We start from the raw sequence: 15,554 nt of genomic DNA on the forward strand, positions 1-15,554 counted from the left end.
ACCTAACTTTAGACCAACATATGTCCATTGTTGTAAGAAAGTCCTTCTATATTGCACAGCTTATAAACAAAGTGATTGTGGCTAGATATAGGGATGTCATTCCCCCCTTTACTGAGCCCTCATTTGGCCAGTCATTGAGTATAATGTCCCATTTAGCATATATCGTCCAGACTCCAGATACATGCAAGAACTGGAATGCCCACAGAAATACTTTACTAAAAGGATACAAGGCCTAAACAACATGTTGTACATGGACTGACTCAAAGCTCTTACATTATACTTTGTATCCTACAGACTGCTAAGAGATCACCTGTGTCTGGCATACAAGGTATCCTCTGAACCGATACTGATGGATTTACTGCAAATCAGCAAATCAAGTGGCATCAAACATACTCACTATGGGTATCTAAACCTCTTCACAACATCAGGAGATCAGTTTGGAGGGACAGGTATATCTCAGAGAAAATACTGCTGCTCTGAAATAGACTCCCCATCCATATAAAACAAAGTTCTTCCCTGTTCATATTCTACTAAAACTTGGATCTATGGATGAGAAACAGAAAATATACCCTAGGACTGCCCCCTGTACTAGTAATTGACAGAGGCAGCTCCTAAATGCTTTATTGCATATATACATATATATATATATATATATATATATATATATATATATATATATATATATAAAATAATTATTGACCATGGGATGAGTAAGACCAATCCCTAACCAAATGGACTGGGTTAATTTGAGCACAAAAAAAAAGAAACTGGATAGGCTTGAAATGGCCTGCAAGAGCAGCTAGTCTGGTACTTACATACAAACCTATGAAGCTATAACTAATGGATGATTTATCCCTTCACAAGATGAATGGATGCGTAAATACCCAAACCAAGGATTTGAACCCCCACCAACATATAAATAAAAGATGTAGAGGGATAGATTCATTATTCAACCAGAGTAACAAAAGACTAACCATGAAGACAGGATGGGTACGCAAATGTTTATTCTCAGCTTGACCAATTGTGCCCTTCTGGAAGTGGAGGAAGGTACATTTTGAGGCTGGGATTTGGCAAGGGTCACACGGTCTTCAGACTTACTTGCCTTGTAGTTTCTATGATCCTACTGTATAACTGTTTGTTTCAGTCTGTTTATTGATATATGATTAATATATATATGATATATATAAGAAAGTTCAATAGTCCAAATCCACAATCACCGAATACACTTTAACAAAAGTGCTTTCACCGAAAAAGCACTTTCATTAAAGTGCGTTAAAAAAATAAATAAATATTAATATTAATATTTTCAGTCTGAGATTGCACTACAGTGAGAAAAAGGGAATATTCCCTTATCCGCACTGTAGTACGATCTCCGCAACAGTCATTCCCCCACGACTCCCTCTAGCTGCAGGCATACTTCCGCGAAAGTGCTTTTTTGGTAAAAAGCACTTTCAAGGAAGTATGCCCGGCTGTTTGTGCTTCAGCGAAAAATTCCTTCGGGGATCAGTATTGATCCCATATATATATATATATATATATATATATATATATATATATATATATATATATAGGGTCCCTATTAAATTGCCGAACATTTCAAAGTTCGAATGTCATATGGTCGACACCATATGATCAAAGTTTGAAAAGTTCGAAGGTGAAAGACAATGCCTCCGTATGAAGCTCAACAGGTGAGTTTCTTGACATCAGTATCAAGAACATGTAATAAGCATTATGATCATGGATATTCAAACATAATTCGGTACTTACATGTTATCACAACCAGATTTCGAACAGGAGAAACGGCTATTTTCCAAGCTGTACTCGTGTCAATAAATGTAGTCCAAAAAAATCTAAATCTAAATAAATATATATATATATATATATATATATATATATATATATACACAAGAAAGGTAAAAAGATGTAGTAAAAAAGTCTGCTGAAAGAAATGATTACAGCAGCTGTTATACTCTTGTACCTTTACATTACAGAAGTCTGTCTTTCAACCTCTGTTCAGCAGAAACATGCAAACATTGCTTTTAATATAGAGAAGTGGTCCCATGTGTACTGAGATGTCTGGAATTTTTCAAAGCCCCAAAACTATTTCACAATCAGTGCAGGTCCACAGTTTGTTTCAATAACAGTAAGTAGTACCACATTATAATTATGATACAAGTGGCATTTCCATAAAGAAGTGCAGCTTTGGATCTTTAAAAGGGTGGACTATATTTCTGGACATGTGAAATAGTGAGAAGCTTAAGAATGAATAAAAGGCATTAAAGCTGCTGGACATTTCACTCTGCTGCACATTTGTTTTTGTTTTTTATTTTTCTATGTGTGACAGAATTGTCTAACAGATTTTAAAGTTGTTTAGCTTCCCTTCATTGTTCTGTGGTGTGTGGTCCTGGCTGTTGTTAAACTCTAGCACTAGACTAGTGCTTAAGAGTACTAAGAGGAGCTTAACAAAACCTTAAGCACCTGTCTTATGTCAGTTATATTTTCCCCATATTCAAACACTAATCACAGTTTTTACAGCTGAGTAGTACTCATGCCTGACATCATAATTATTTCAAAAATGTAACTACAAAGAGGAAACGCTATATAAGGAGAGTCTCTTTGAGTGCTTTTCTGGTGAAAATTCTGGGAGATATGAGGAGGCATTTCTACTTTTAAAATGTGATAATATGAGATCATCTTTGTCCAAACATTTTAACACCTAAGTTTCAGTTCAACATGGCACAACTGTAAAGTGTTGATGAAAGCAAAGCTAATAAGGAAGTGAAGGAAAGTAAATAGTAAGAGATCTGAATAATATGATGGTGACTATGTCAACAACGTCAACGAGCTCAAGCTTCACAACATAAACAGGCATACGTTCACTACCAAATCATAAATGGCAAAGAGAAATTCTATAGCCCATCAGCAATTTGCACAGATTTTAAAGCTTTTACATATCTACATTTTTATATAAGCAGATAGATTTGAGTAAATCGGAGGGCAGAGAATACAGATGATTCTATATCCTGGACAGGTGGAAAAGGTAATTATGATGAAGTAAATGCAATTAAATGCAGCAAATAAATATGACTATATATATATATATATATATATATATATATATATATATATATATATATATTATAGTAATTACAATTACTTCTACACTTTGTAAGCCTAACCTGGCTGACACATCCATTGAGGTAAAGGAGTCTGAATTGCTGTTGTGTTTTCCTTCATCCTACCAGGAATCATTCACAGTTGCAATACATTAGCAACAAATACCGAGAAAGTGCCTGTATTATGTTTTCATTTGCTACACAGAGCCAAATATTTTGGATTCAGCAAATCAAATGAGTTCACATTTCATTTGCATCTTTACTGTGCTCACAGCCCTGAATCTGCACTATAAAAAGGGAACCATGTAGCTAGGGTACATGAACGTGAGGAGACTTCTTTATGTGTCGAACACAGAAGAAGATATTACTTTGGGATTTATCTGCACAGAAGACTATTGATCTTGGTAAGATATACTTGCACTTCTCAGTTATATGCTGGATATGCTCACATCACTAAGAAAAATCTTTTATATATGCATTAGCAAATGCTACTTTTATCTGTATGCACGTCTTAGATGTTTACTGAAGGCATAGGCATATTTGTCAGAGCATTTTACTTTCTCAAATGCACAGCCTTATTAACTGTCATCACAAGTGCTAATGTTACAACTGTTTTTTCTATTTACACTCTTCCATTGTTATTTCAATGAAATATATGTTTTATGTTGTCAATACACAGTGTTTAGCCTTCTAGGATGGCCTATAGACACCTCTAAGGGAGTGCTGGCTACAGGTAGATGTGACTGGCAATTGCATAAAATTGAATGTTCTGGGGTAAATGTGTACACATTTTTTGGGACAGTTTATTTGCTAGCACGTTTAGCGGTTCATCAATGGTTTGTTAGCAAAATGTGTCATTTGCCTGTTGTTTTGGGAGTTCCATTTCTGTTTGGCACAAACAAAATTTGCTTTTGTTATTTTCCTTGTTTTGGATCCACTCTTGCTTTGTGTGTGATTGTAATAAGTTACAACCACATAATTCCTTTTTTATATTGAATATCTTGACTGTTTTTTATTTCTCCAACAGGTAATATTGGAATATTACGTTTTATGTGTTATGTCTAAGAATTACTTTTATTTATATGATACTTATGTGTATTATCTTTCTTTTGTCTTTTATGTCACCTAGGTCTATGGCACTCAGGAGTCCAAATCCCCACAACTCCCCCTTCAGTGACCCTGAGAATAAAGTAATTGTGGAAGCATTTAGGTGACTTTACTTTTCTGCTTGAGAAGGGACTTTGGGATATGTCTGGCAGAATGCAAATTTGGCAGAAGACAGTGGCTGATGTAAATGCAGTAGGAGTTCAGAGCAGGACATATGATCAGGTGTGTCACAGGGTCACTGACATGGTCTCATCGGCCTAGAGGATCGCAGCTGCTGTGCTCCATGAATGAATGGCTACCAGAGAAGCCTGCTACAGAGCCACCACTGATACCAAATGCAGAGCTCCTGTCCACTGTCAGGGATCCAGAGAGTTCAGTGGAAAGTGCACAACAGCATGTGATTGATTTTGGTGCTGCTGTTTCAGGGAGGACAAGTATGTCCCAGGAGGGGCTTTCAAGCAGGCTTACCTACCTCAATTGTTACATACTTCTTGTATAGTAAAATATTGACAGCAATACTTAAGTTCTGTTTAACAAAATTTTTGGGGGGAGGATAGTTGTAGATTTATACAGTTAACAAAACCTTCTGGTTGATTACACATGGGCTGTGGACGTGTCATCCAAGTTCTTGCTAAAAGTATTGTTAATGAACACATAAAGGGCAAAAGGTTTTAACCCCCTGTGTTACTGTTAATTGTGACAATGGTGTCCTTATCCTATGCTTAACTTCTTCCAGGACCATCCTCCATAGGGACCCTACAATCATCTGCACATGTTAAGGCAAACATTTTTATGTCAGTACTGATGAGCAGTTCAAAGAAATATTTATTTTATCTATATATGTGATATGGGTATCAGGAATGTTGTGTGTATTGCTGAACTGTCTGTAATAGTGGCACCACTGTCAGTTTGTTAGCATATATTGGACTATAGTAGTGCAGGTATTAATTTCTTTCCTGTGTTTGTAGCTTATTATCACAGGTGATCCTGACAGTGGAAGTGTAGGACTCTTACAACCTGATGTCAGAATATCAGCAGACTCTGATGATGAGGGTGGCTAAACTGAGGCATAGTCAGGGGGTGCAAAGGTTGAATCTGACACACACTGAGGGTGACATTCAGCCATACCCTGTAATTCCACTGGACACAGCCAGCAGGCCTATGCCAACCCATTCCAGTGATCCCTCAGATATTGGACAAGTGGAAGGTGAGACACTCGATCAGAGTAGTGTGGTTACAGTGGCTTCACTGCCTGTTGACTCTGGTTATAGCCATGTGGGCAAGGTGCCACACAGAAGAGTTGTTAGGTGTGCTCAGGGGAGGCCTGCTGTCCATCCTCCACCTGATCCAGGTGTGTCTTCCAGTGCCACTCGAGATAAGTTTAGGGCCATCATGGAGGTTTAGGCAAGTTGCAATAGGTCCTCCAGAGAAATGCTTAGGGTTGTAGATGTGGCATAGGCTGACATGTGTGCCTCCATCGTGTTGACAATTCAATGGATCAGATGAATAACATGTTGGAATGGGTTGTGTCTGTGATGGAAAGTCTGCTGGGAGGGGGGCAGCATCCACTTGGGCGTATATCAGCCACATCATCTGGTGTTAGCCAATTTGGCCATGCCCCATCACACTCCCATAGTGGCACTACATCCACTATTCTGTCAGTGGTTGAGATGTCCACACCCAGAAATGGCTGGCCATAGGGTTGTGGTCCTGGGTGTTCCTTGTGAGGAGAGTTCATCCAGCAGGCATCAGTCACATTCAGGTAGCAGCAGTGTATCTGACTGAGAGGGTGGACATCCCAGTGCAACTCCTGGTAGAGCCAATTCTTGTGGTCAAAAATGACAATAATGGACTGCTATCTCTACTATGCATGGTTCACACCTGTCCAACGTACCAAGTTGTAGAACTAGCTCAAAGCTTGGCTGTGTTTTTGCAGACACTCACACACCAATTTCACCTGGAGGGCCCATACAGACATACACACAACAGTTACATGGTTCAGCCGTGAGGCATAAAGCTTATTCTGTCTCAGCAGTTATTTGTTACTTTATCCAAATGTCTGCCTGTTTCTCTTTCCTACTGACATGCACACACTTACCTTTTGTGTCAACCTAGGCTTCCTACCCCCCCACCCACCCACCCACCCACACACAAGACACTGTGCAAGTCATGATATTTGTGCCATATCCTTGCTTTCTATCTTTGGGATTCAGAGATACATAAGCTTTGTGTCTGATGCTCAGGGTGCATGGCTGACTTAGTGCTTATTATATCTGTGTTTGTGATGTTTTGCTAATTGTACTTTGGACATATTTTGGTCTTGCAGAGTAATACAGTTGATAGAATCAAAACAGTTTTTGCAACAGTATTTTTAAGAATCTTCTGAGGGTTATGAAGTCAGAAATTGAAATGTGTCTCATTAATTTCTAACTTCTCTCTTTAATGATTTTCTAGTACAAAAGTATGAGGCCAATCTGAGGACATTCAGTGGCCATCAGTACTTTTGAGTGGTGTGAACGTGTGAATCCTTGATGCCTGAGACCTATTATTAGATAGAGGACACGTATTCACATAAGCCTCTGCTGTAACATGTTGAAATCATTGCTGTACAAATCATCCACCTTTTACTTACTTACATTACCAGGTAACAACATGCAAGGATATGCCATTCATTTGTATTATTACACAATTCTGTTTTAACACTCCAGGTTCAAGACTTACCTTGTAAATCCAGCAGTTGCTGCAGCTTTAGTCTGTCTGATGCTATGTGTACACAGCCATTACATGGATAGGTAAAGGATGTGAGCATTGCCTGGCATCAGTGTTACTACATGTATGATGTGAGATGAAGGTTTCACCCTCTTAGGTGACATGTGAATGTGCTATGCATTGCCTCTTAGCCAATGTGAGGGCATATTGAGCATGCCTATGTCTGCCTACACCCACAGAAGTTGTTGGCTCCCCCTCTGATTCCACTCCTGTGTGTGGCTGTGGTGACCTTGCCATTGGTGGTGGGATATGTGCCCTTTCCCTTGTTGACCCTGCCAAAGCTGTTTTCTCAGGATGATGTTGTGAAGCATGGCATAGATGGTGAAGATTTTAGTACATGTATGTAGACTGTAATGCAGGGCTCCCCAGATATATCTAGTCACTGGAACCTCAACTTCAGCAGCCCAAACACATGCTCTATGATATTTCTGGTTTGAGCATATGCCTCATTTTGGTATTCTTCAGAGAGTGTATGTGCATTTCTGATGGCCATGGTTTCAGTGCATAACCAGCATCCCCCTGTAAATGACCCTGTGGGATATCACCACTAGAGAACATCTCATACAACTGGGAGGTATGCCAGATATGTGAGTCATGGTAACTGCCTAGGTTCTCAGCACACACATTCAAGATGATTCCATTAATTACACACGACTTGGCAGTTAAGGAAGTGAAAGCCCTTTCTATTTATGTAGACCCTTCCCTGTTTCCCGGGTAGTGCCTTGATTTTTATATGTGTACAATCTATGACACACTGTACTTCAGGTTAGTGTGCTACAGGGTAGAACTCATGCAAATTTGTGTCCTTGTCCTCAGGAGTACAGGAAAAATATATGTGGTCACTGGCATGTTGGAACATAGCATTTGGGAATTGATGCAGGATCCTGGATACTGATGCCTGTGACACCCCCAGCATGTCCCCTATTAGTCTTTGAACAGTTCCTGTACCTAAAATTCTAAGTGGTACACATATCTTTATCACTGGTATTGGTTCCCCTCGGTTTGCCCTGGGTCTGAGTTGAGGGCGACAGAGGTTGCAGAGTTCCTATAGTGTGTCTCTGTCCACCCTGTAGTGCTCTACAGTTTCTACCTCATGCAGATTGTGATAAAATATGGTCTGTTAACGGCAGCAGCAGCATAGACTCCAGTCTGTTGCACATACACATGAATTAAAACAACAGCAGCCCTTAACATTCTTTAAGGATCCCTCTCAGATGATCGAGTTTTCAGAAACTCAAAATTCACGTGGACAAAGCCACACAAAAATCTACCTTTTTAAGTTTTCACAGGGTGGCAAGCTCCCCTGCACCCCACACCCCCTGCAAATTATATATAACAACTCCAAGACTGCACTACAGTGAGGAAAAGGGTAAGTTTCCCGATCCACACTGTACCACAATCTCCATTCAAAAGCTTCAGGCTTTCAAAAACTCGATCATATGGTCCCAACCGTATAAATTTTGAGTTTCTGAAAACTTGATCAGCTGATAGGGTTCCTTCTTTCTGTGTAGACTCCATTCCATGGTTGTATTCCAATATGTTTTGACATTCGCAGGGAAAACCAGCACTAAGTCTACACAGTTGCTTTATAGATTTTTGAATAGCTCCTCCACCTTGGATTGGTTGATTACCATACAATTCAGTTACTTATGCTGTAATTAGCATGCCACTGTGTATACCATGGTTGCATGGCTCTACACACCATGTACAGCCACTTACTGAATACAAAATGGTGCCCTACCATGTGTGCATCATGCTGTGAAGTGCACACTGTCTTAGTGGATCATACAGGGTTTATTGAATCTTCCTTTAACCCTCTTCACTCTTATCTTGCACCAGTTCTTCTCTTTCCTTTATTTTGTTTTCTTTAACCACTAATGCTTCTTTATTACTTTTTTCTAATAACTTGTCCTTCATTCTCCTTTTCTATATCTTTTTATGTCACATACAGACTCTTGTATCTGATCTTGTTCTATATTTTTTGTATTTTCTTCACAATCCATTCATACATCCCCAGTTTGCCCACATTTTGTTTCGCGTATCATATCACATTTCTTAGCTTCATGCCCCGGTTTTCCACAAATAAAACATTTTTGTTTTTCACAGTTGCTAATCAAGTGATTATCCTTTCCACAGAAAAAGTATGTTTTTGGCTGCCCTCTATATCTAACAAATCCCTATTACCATCTATGTTCATCACACTTGGAATATGTATAACATTTTCATTTTCCATTTTCAAAATTAGTCCACATTCCCAACCCCCACTCCATAAACCCCTATCATATATCTTTGTTATGTCCATAACATCTTCAAATAAAGTCTTTAAAGAGTCCTTTAACACTTTGTTTTCGACCTCTGTTCTAAACTGCATGAAAATTCATTTTTAGTTTCTCTGTGAAATGCTTGCACCACAAAAGAGTTCCGAGCATTACAGTATGTTTTTAACTCATAGTGTTAAAAAAATGTCTCCATGTACTGTCCAGTTTCAAACAAAAGGTCACCATATGTTTCTTTATTAATGTGAATGAAAGCTCTTCTTTGGGTGAAATACCCAATGGTGCAATCACAGCAGGGGAAGTTCATGCTATTAGGCTGCAGGACTGCAGCCGCCCAGCTGTAAAACAAAAAGAAAAGAAAAGAAAACATAAAAGGAAAGAAAAAAATAAAAGCAAAAATGCATCGCAGAACATTGCGCATGTGCACTCACTGCATTTCCCGATATCCGGACTGCTGGTGAACCAGTCTGGAGCATGTGTACAGAATACAGACTCTCTCACCAGCAGTCCAGATTAGGAAGACAAGCATTCAGCAGCAATATCCCAGAAGGTCTATGCAGTTACAACTGCATAAACTGGAAGGGGATCGGACTGCAATGTCCACAGGCTGCTCTCACAGGCTTTTGGATGTTACTAGCATCATTTTACAGACATTTGGGACTGCAGGAAGGAATATCTCAATGTGGGCTTTTATGGACATTAGGAAGAACTGTGGGAAGGAATATTTGGGCTTACTTACATTAAGGTATAGAACTGAACTGTATTTGAGCTCAGAGTGCGTGTATGTGTGTGTGTGTGTGTGTGTGTGTGTGTGTGTGTGTGTGTGTGTGTGTGTGTGTGTGTGTGTGTGTGTGTGTGTGTGCATGTGTGTGTGCGTGTGTGTGTGTAAAATGGGTCTATATCAAAACCACAAAACCCCACATTCGCGATTACGGAAATGTTGACACATATTAAGTGAACCTCGAAAGCACCGAACGTCCTGAACCACTAAATTCAAAATGTCGAATCGGCATAGTTGGCCAACCCCACCGCCCACTACGTACTACCTATCCAAACAAAATAAATAATCCACATACATACACTTAACAAAACCCTACTTCTAACCCTAAACTAAAGCTCACATATAGTACTATGTATACACCTACCTTAACCCGCACCCTAACCCTAAGGTACATAACTATTGCACAACTATACCCAAACAAAATAAATAATCCACATACATACACTTAACAAAACTCACCTTCTAACCCTAAACTAAAGCTTACATATATTACTATGTATGCATTTACCTTAACCCGCACCCTAACCCTAAGGTCCCTAACTATTGTACACTTACCATAAGGAGCTATACTGGAGAAGGGCCAACTATGATGATTCGACATTTCAAATTTTGCAGTTCAGGACATTCTGTGTTTTTACGGTTCGCTCACTATGTGTCAACGTTTCTGTATTCGTGCAATTGCGGTTTCACGGTTGTAATAGGTAACCATATATAATGCCCCAGGTGCTATATGGTGTTGGGTAGAGAAGCAGGCTTGAAACCTGTACCTTGGGCCCAGGTGGCAAGAGCCTGAATTCCCTACCAACCACCATTTGTAAAAAATTTGCAGATTTTTGCCTCATATTTCTTTTGTTCTGTTTCTCATAAAATCTGTGGTTTCTGTATTTTTGTCTTTACACAGTCAGTAGGACCGTGGTGTAGTGGTAGCATTGTTACCTGACAGCTACAGGTTCTCTGGTTTGATTCCTGGCTGGGGTGCCTTCTGTGTGGAGTCTGCATGTTCCTCCCTGTGTTTGTGTCAGTTTGTTCTGGGTGCTCTGGTGTCCTCCCATCTTACAAAGACATGTGTCTTGAGTGTTTCTCCCTGGGCCTCTGCTGAAAATTGGCTTTTGTTCTAAGTCACACTTTCCTGGTTAACAAATGTTAAATAAATAAAAATGACAAGCATTTGAATTTCATATTTCATATTCTTCAGAAAGTACATGGTAACACAAAACCTTGTATTCTAGCAATTTTCTAAGTTTATAAGATGGATATTTGAAATTTGTCCCTATTTTTGGGACTGCATTCCCCCATAATTGGCTTTGTCCAGGTTTTTTTGTGCTAAGGTTGAGAGCTATGGTAAGAACTGAATTCACTGAATTTATTTGGGAGCTGTATTCCCCCATTACTGGCTTTGTCCAGTATTTTTTGCTAAGAAATTTGAGAGCTATGATGAGAACTGAATTCACTGAATATGTTTGGGAGCTGTATTCCCCCATTATTGGCTTTGTTCAGGTGTTTTGTGCTAAGAGGTTGACAGCTATGATGAGAACTGAATTCACTAAATGGTAGCCATTTAAGTTTCAGTCTTCCTCTCTTTTACAAAACAGCTGATTTGGCATACTGGTATGTTGCTCTGACTGTTTGACTGTCTTGTACAGGGTCCTGGGTTCAAGACTTGGCAGTGAAATGTGTGGTAGTAACACAACATTTTATTCTAGCAACTTTCCAACATTATACAAGCAATGTTTAAAATGTGTCCCTGTTTTTTGGGCTTTTGCCCCTCCCCCAAATAAATGTTCTTTTTCCAGATTTCTTGTGCTGCAAAGTTCAGAGATACAGCTGAGTGTTGAGCAGATTTTACAAGGAGCTGAGAGCTGCAAGGGAGCAAACGTTTAGTTGCTGCTTATGCTGAGTCTACTTGCATTGTTAATAGCACAACAGGTAATATGCTGGCTTTTGATGCAGAAGGCTGTGGGTTCTACTCCCACAGTAGGTAGATGCATTGCTGATACTGTACTGTGTTGCAAAGGGGGTGAATGCTGCAGTCCTTTTGGTGAAGATCCTAGTAAGTATGAACCTGTTATCAGTTTGCCATCCATTCCCTATTGCAATATTACTAGCTTATCATTTATTTAGTGTAACATAGGCAATTTATTCCTCAAGGGCAACAGGCACTTTATTTGTAGATGAAACAATGAAATATAAAGTTGTTTGCTAGCAGCAGTCTATTCATTACTTACTGATTTCTTTAATGTGGAATTATTTAGATGACTTTTACTTCTTCAGAGATTGTGCATATTTACTGATACTGGTGGACTGTAGAAGTTTGAGTAGACTTTTATGATGGAAATGTTCTAAATTGGGCAGTTTTGTCATTATTGGTGCATGCATTTTGTTTAATTGTTTACTGGAAAAATGTTTAAAACAGGAAATTTAAAAAGCCCCATATAACTGTACTGTATTGTACAAGGAATATAATTTAATGCAAACAGGAAGGTGTATCAAAGAGCATGTGTTTGTTTCATGTGCAAGGGGCTTGTGATTTGAAAACTGCCCAGAGTTAATCTTCATAGGTTAGTACTAGGCTAACTGCCCTTGCAAGCCATTTTAAGCCTAGCCAATTATCCCTTGTGAGACTCAAACCCCGCACCTTGTGTTTGTAAGGCAAATACCTTAACCATTAGGCCACCCTTTATCTGCCACTGGCAAAATATATTTCTTTGAATGTGGGTTTCAATGCTGTTTCAATGAATGTGAGTTTCAAAGGCAGAGAAGTTTTAATGCTAAGTCTGGTTTCATTGTGAGACTGCATTGTTTTGTTTAGCAGATATCAATTAGTGTTTGTGCTGTAAAATGCAAAATAAAACTTTCAAATGAAGTCCAAATCATTGCAGAAGTAAAGCAGTATGCACATTAGTGTTTATGGTAAATGGGGTGAAATAGCCAAGTAATGGTTCATTGGAATTGCTGCAGGGGGGATGCTCCATTCGACCATGATTTTGTGAGGGGGAGGGCGGCAAACTCAAAGACAGCCCCGGCTGGACTATATCTCTCAACTGTCCAGATTTTTGCAGAATGAATAGATTTTTGCTTATTATTTTTGGTTTGTTCCTCATAAAATTTGTGGTTTTCTGGCAAATCATTTAGGAATTAAGTCACTAAATAATGACAGACACTGAGGTTTCAGACTTCATAACCTTCAGAAAAATGCATGCTAAAGCAAGACCTGTTATTCTATAAAATGTCTCAGTTTATAGAAAAGCAATTTTTAGTACTGTTTATATGTTCCCCCAATATATTTGGCCTTGTCCAGATTTCCTGCATTAACAGGTTGAGAGGTACGTGCAAATAAATTGCTTTATAGAATTAGGCATATCCAAACCTCTCAACTGTCCCTGATTTTGGCTCAAAATGTTGCTCTTCCCCTAGTAATCCCTCTGCAAAATGGCAGTTTTGGAAGAAAATGTGGAGGGTTTGCAATTAATAAATAACTGTAATAATCAGAGTATTAGATTACTTTTATTTCAGAAATGCATTTAGATTCTTTTATTTTGTCAGCTGCTCAAGTTAGCAGTACTAATATTAAAAAAGTGTCCCTTCTTTGACAGGTTCCCAGCTGTATTGTGTGGCTATTTTATATTTTTGCATCACATTTTTGGTTCGTTTTTCATAAAAGTGTGCTTTTTTGGCAAATTAGTGGCAAATCATTAAAGACTGAAGTTAGAAAATAATAACAGACGTTTGAGTTTCAGATTTCATACCCTTCAGAAAATTCATACTAATGCAAGACCTACTATTCTATTATCTTTCTAAGTTTATAAGAGCTATATTTAAAAATTGTCCTTATTTTTGGGCCTTTGTCCCACTTCTATGTTTGGCTTTGTCCAGATTTCTTGCTCTGAGGTTGAGAAGTATGACAAATGTGTCAGGGCCATCACAGTCAGCCAGAGACATTTCAAATTGTGACAAACTTGTTGCAACCCACTCCCCCATGTAGTGACTCTGGATGTGTCCAAGCAAGGAAAAGGAGCAGTTATGTAGTGTAAATGTGCAGAGTATCCCCCCATCCACGGTAGAGACAAGTACTACAGTGGCTTTTCATCTGTCCTTGATTTTGCAGAATGTTCTGGTTTCTGTCATATTTTTATACTGTTGATTTATGCTTATTATTATTCAGAAAGTGCCTGTTGCTCTGTGTTTAAGTAGCAATGTTTTAATGACCATCAGGTAAGCTTGTCTGAGATTGTAAGATGCAAGTAAGCTTTAATAAGCATACTGTTAAATAATTGTCAACATTGAAAGCCTTCCTGTTGCTGCCATTCAAAGAATACTTACATAACTAGACAACGTATAAGCCTTGGGTATTGAAATGCATATGACAGCATTTGTAATAAAGGACAGGATTACATTATTTTAAGAAGCTCATTACATTTGTTGGAGACTTGCAGCCATCTTTGCAGGCTTTACCTATAAACTACATAGAATGCCAATCTATCATGTGTGGTCCATAACCTATGCAGTAATCCTTTAAGCAATATATATTGAGCTTGTTTCTTGTTTGCTTTTCATTTTTTACTTTGATCATGTTTTCCCCATGAAACAAGTAGATAGTTGTTGTTGTCAGGCAGCAGGTCTTTTTTGGATAAGAAACATTTTTACAAGTAGGGGTATCACAGAGATTGCTACTTTCAGCATGTTACTTGGTACTTTAATAAAGCTGAATATAAAGTATAATTAGAACTGTAGTGCAAGGAGAAGTGGTTTGAGTTGAGTGCTGCTTGTTTTTCTTATACTTGATTTTGACTGGCATTCCAGTAATGTATTTAAAAAGTAATTTATTTTTTCATGCCTCACAACCTTTTTGTTTCCATCTAGATATTAAGTAAGCTGTCATGCAGCCAATGCATTGCAATCTTTTTTTACACTTCATTTTGTCTTGATTGTACTCTCATAATGACAGTTTGGCACCCAGGGCAGCATATTTAATTAATGTTACAGTTTTGTGGTTTTGAACATAGCTCCTCCCCTTTCTGGTTGGCCACACCCCTTTCCAATTGACCCCCACCCATTCAGCTGTCTCCTGCAGCCCCCCTTTGGTTTGAAGTCACCAGCTGCCACTGAATCACAGTGTCCCAAACCTTATACCTTTCAAGACCTTTTTCTTCTTTACTACCTAACCTTATTATGAACTTCATCATCTCTTTCACTTCTTCCATTCATCTTTCTCCCTCATTTACCATCTGCAAATATGATCTTTTCTTTACTGCAATCTCTGATACCTCTTTCTCCTGTATCTTCTCCATCATTTCATCCCACAAACCTGGTACCTCCCGTTTTGGTTCACTCTGATTCATCATTTCTTTTAAATATGCATCACGCCACCCACCTGATTGGAGGGTTATAACAATACACATTTGTGCTAAATCTTCTTCCCTAAGAAGATTCTGTTGAAAAATATCCTCCAAATCCAGTACTGATTCAAGCTCTTCCTCATTCAATGCTCCATGCTGCTTTTTTGAA

This window comes from Protopterus annectens, chromosome 12.part0 (genome assembly GCF_019279795.1).
Source record: "Protopterus annectens isolate FY-2018-M chromosome 12.part0, PAN1.0, whole genome shotgun sequence".
NCBI classification, from domain to species: domain Eukaryota; kingdom Metazoa; phylum Chordata; order Ceratodontiformes; family Protopteridae; genus Protopterus; species Protopterus annectens.